The sequence below is a fragment of the Morus notabilis genome, unplaced genomic scaffold (genome assembly GCF_000414095.1).
Source record: "Morus notabilis unplaced genomic scaffold, ASM41409v2 Scaffold290, whole genome shotgun sequence".
Classification (NCBI taxonomy): Eukaryota; Viridiplantae; Streptophyta; class Magnoliopsida; order Rosales; family Moraceae; genus Morus; species Morus notabilis.
The window spans coordinates 135,312-140,546 of NW_010358749.1; positions in this window are offsets into that span (position 1 = coordinate 135,312).

The following is a 5,235-nucleotide window of genomic DNA, read 5'->3' on the forward strand; positions in this document are numbered from 1 at the left end:
ATTTAAATATTATTACATGTTTTTTAAAATTAAACCACCAAACACAATTTCAGTTTTTTTTAAACTGAAAACAATCTCAGAATAAAACTACCAAACGCATTTTCAGAAATGATTCCAAAACAAAAATAAAAACGTTTTCGTTTTCATTTTCATACAAAAAAATAAAAATGTTTTGGAACTAATTCCAAACACACCCTATATATATATTTTTTTGAAAAAAAAACACTGAAGGATTTTGGGTAAAAGCAATGCACTTGATTTTTTAAGAAGATTGTCAATAACTAATCAACCATTACAGGTTACAGAATCTATTGCAAATCTCAAAGGAATAATAAAAATAAATAAATAAAAAAAGTGTTAAAACTAAGAGCGGAAAACTTGACTAGATGAAAGATTCTAAATGCTTTTTAAGAATATGAATGCAAGTTTTGGATAAAAAAAAAGTGTATCAACTAATGGAACTGATTGGAATATGACAAGAAATATTGAGTATCGATTAAGCATATAACTACAAAGCCGACTCTTTGTAGAATCTCTAAACTCCAGCTAAAATTGTCCGTAGTTTGGATCTTACCTTGACCCTCACATTTTTCAGATTTTATATATATACATATATATATATATATATATCACAAGAATAGTTCAATAATCACTCTTGTGCAAGTTGGAAATGAGTAACTCCCTTGTAAATAAATAAATAAATAAGGGTTTGTTCGTTTGCACCCAAATTTAAAAAAAAAGTTTGCACTCAAGTTATAATTTTATTCAAGTTTTATGTTATTTTGTAAAATTTGAGTTTGAACTTGAATTTTAACTTGAGTTTGGGGTTAAAATCTGAGTTCAAGTTTCTCCTTCAACTCAAGTTAATGAACAATATTTTTTCTATTCTTAAAAACGCTATAACTTTTTCGTTTTAATTCCGATTGAGATGATTTTTTTTTATGCATTCACCATGAAGAGACGAATAAAACTCCACTCATATACCTTATTAAAATTTTTCATCATCATTGAGTTTTAATTAAAATATTATCTAAATACAAACTTAAATTTTGACCCACTTAAACACAAACTCTAAAAAAGATTTTTATCTCAAACTATAACTCAAATGTACATAATCAAACACAAACTCAAATTATAACTTAAATTCAACTCAAAATTTACACTCAAATCATCACATATAACTCAAAAATGTAACTGAACGAGCCCTGAGTTGTTCAAAACTATGAATTGTTCTAATTGGAATAGTACTGTCGCACCAATATTTCGACGTGTGTATATATATGTATATATTATAGCTTCACCTCACGTCTTTGAAAAATGATGCACTTTAATCACGAGCTAATCATATATATAATAATTGCTTTAAAAAAATACGTGGGAGTACAAAAAGTGTCGAACGTTGTGTGTAAATAAATGATTAAAGAATGTGACGTGAGAGTCACCAACTGGTATATTCTTTACCACTAAAATTTAATTAGCATTTTCTTCTCCAACTTCTTGCTATAAAAATAAATTAGCTGCGATAAGAGAACAATGAGAGAAAACGGGAAAACCGACAAATTTAAGCTAGAAAGCCATCCGCCCTTTTTATGCCGCGAGTAAAAGGGCAAAACTGAAAGGAAAGAAGATGTGACGTCAATGAAAATATAACCCGACATCAGAGAATGAGAAACGATAATATAAACAATAAAAATGCACAAATATAAAAGCCTACATTAGAGTATTAGACAAATTGACGAGAAACCTTTGGTTCTTATGAACCGATGATTCTAATTTGATATAGTGTATTAATTTAAATAAAAAAAATTTATTATCTCATAAATTAATCAAAATTACTCACTTAAATATGAGAATCAAACGGACCCTCAACGACTTACTAATATTATATTTACAAACAAAAGAGTAAACAGCATGACAAATTTAGAGGAGAGAGAGAGAGAGAGGAACGATAAAACAGCGATATAAAAACTACAAACTGAATAAAACTTAAAACGACAGACAATTTTAAGTACAGCGGCATCATCATAAACGACGTAATATTAAAACAATTCAACCCACAGAAAAAAAAAAACGGCGCAATTTTAGAAAGGACGATATCTTGAAGACAAGAACATCCTAAAACGAAACAACATAGAAGTTTAAAACGACAATACCATGATAAAATGAGGGAAACGCGAAAAATAACATGAAAACCACAAACAGCAGGCCAACAGTAAGGATGACAAGTTTAAAACCACAGCATAAGACGTAAAATTTTAAACGACCAACCAAAAAAGCACAGATAAAACAGGAAAACGACAATAATAATAAAGCAACATAAAACACAATAACAACTAGAGTGAAATCTACAATTAAATTTATTAAAAATTAATGGTCGTGTTTGGACGATTAACGGATTAGTATCGAGATTACAGAAAAAATAAATAAACAAAAAATTAAAAATAATAAACACAAAAATTTATAATAATTTTTTTAAAAACTCGTGATACGTTCATCGTAGAGTCTTTAAATCTTTCACTGTAAATATTGATAAAGATTACAATGAAGTTCTCTCTAAATGTGAGGAATAAAGATTACAATAAAATTCTCCCAAAGTTAGGAGAATACTATAAAAAATACTGAAAAATATGTAAAAAGCTGTGAAGAATGCATAAGAATGCGTGCAAAATGGTGTAGGTGTCAGATGATGTCCGTGAACCCTCTCTTAGATGTGCATGGGTTGGCTGGAAATAATATTTGGGAAAATACACAAAATACATATTTTATTGGTCTTAATGAAGTAAATAGCATAATCTTTTAAAACTGATAAATTCTAGCATATCTCCTGACTTTCATTTTAAAATAAATTTACTTTTCCAATTCTACCCTTTTTTGTTAGGTTTCTTTTCGTTTCTTCCTCACAACCCTTCAACCATAGCCTCTCTCTCTCTTCTCTGATATGTTCCAAACTCCCTTGAGTCTCGTCGTCGCTCTCATTTTTTTATTCACAAAATCAAATATGATATTTTTTAAAAAAATCTTTGAATTAAATATATACATTACATTATTTAATTCTATAATTTTCTCGGTCAGTAAATATTTTACTAAATTTAATTCTCGATTAGTTAAATATTGTATTTACTAGTAAATATTTCACTGAAGCCAATTTTGATATGATAAATATTGTATTTACTAATAAATACTTTATTACATTTGAGTTTTAATCTGGTAAATATTGTATTTATCAATAAATACTTCACTGAATAAGTTTGAATCTAGTAAAACAATATGGTAAATATGGTATTTGTCAGTAAATATGGTATTTATCAGCCGTCGTTGTCAGTCGTCAGATTTTTAGATAAATATGGTATATATCAATAAATATAATATTTATCGATAAATATGGTATTACCAGTCGCCAGAGCCAGTCGTTAGATTTTCAGATGAATACCGGTAGATACGATATTTACCAGTCGCCGGAACCGATCTTTGAATTTTCAGATAAATATGTTAAATATAGTATTTACCAGTAAATACTATTTACGAGTAAATACGATATTTACCAGCCATCGGAACCGGCCGCCGGAAAACGGTCGCCAGTCACCGGAGCCGGCCATGGTAGACTTGACTATTGGGAGAAGAAAAAAAGGGTGGAAAGAAGGCATAGGGGTATTTTTGGGTTTTTAATAATGTTTAAAACTTAAAATATCAAATTATGCTATAATCTACTATCTTAAAAAAAATGCTATAATTTACTAAACATCCTAGTATACACGTTATTTCCTTCCTTCTCCCATAATATTTAAGGCAAGTTTCCAATTTGACTTTTGATTAAGATCCTTTCCTTGTAGAAAGATTGCTTAGGGAGCAAGCTTAAGTGGAGATGGATTCTCCCTCTTGCTATTTTAGGCAATATCTAACGAAATATGGCTGCTTTTATGGTAAAATTAATGTTGATTCTCAGAATGATGAGCTAGCAACCCCGCTAGTGGACTGGTTGCTTGGGCAACCAAATCCGCTAATGAATAGCGGTCTACTTACGGCAGTGAATTTCATGATTTAGTCATGTTCTCCGAAACGTATAAGGATACGTGTAAAATGAGAAATAATGAACGAAATTTGGCCTTAACAATGATAGGTGACAACAATTGTGCAATAGTGATCAAAGTTAGGTATTTTAAGGTTAAAACAAAACTAATGTCTCGTTCATTTCATCAATTCGAGTTTTCAATTGTAGTTTGGCTATAGTTAAAAGTTCTCACAAAAAGTCACATCTAATTTTTTCTACTACAGTGAAAAGCTCTCACATAAAATCACATCTCAGTTCGAATTAAAAACTTGAATCCACGAACTGAACGAGGCCAAAACTTTTCAATATTACAAAAGAGAAAAAAAAACTAAACTTTCCAATATTACAAAAATAACAAAATTTAAAACACAAAAAACTCATTTCAATGGTATTTTGCATATTTTTGAGGTTAAAAATGTAAGTTTAAAGTTCTTTTTAGTTTTTTTTTCTTTTTCCATTCTTTATTCAAGAGTTTTTAGGTATGTTAAAGTTAAAATTGATGGCTGACTCCAAAAGGTATAAATTTAAATATCAAATCTAATTTGAAAGTATATATATATATATATATATTTTTTTTTTTTTTGGAAGGATTTGAAAGAATATATTTAATGAGATAAAAAATTAATAGTGTGACTTTTAGATAAACTCAAAACAAAACGTATAAAAGGGTAAAAAAAAAAAAAAAAACCCGTTAAAAGAGCATTAAGAAAGTTAAATACGATGACAGCAGACAACAATCAAATCAAGAAAGAAAATCGAAAGAAACTACTATGAATATCTTATAATGAGAACCTACTAAGCTTCAAAAAAAAAAAAAAAAAAAAAAAAAAAAAAAAAAAAAAAAAAACTAATGAGAACTCAGCTATGTTATTTGAAAATAGTAAATGATTAAAAAAATGAGTATTATTTTCTGACGGTATTACAATTGGCGACGCAGAGGAGAGGTAATCTTGAAAATATTCTAATGATATGTAAATATATCAGAAAGAATATACGGTGGGTAAATATTTTCCATTTAAAAGCCTCTAAGTAACAGTAACTAATCATATTTTTTACCTAAAAGAAAAAATCATATTGAGCCAAACCCCATTTCGTTAGGCCTATTAGAATTTAGAAATAGAAAACTGACTTTGGGGGAAAAAAGCGAAAAAAGAAAAAGAAAATATATATAACTAACTCAGAGAAAA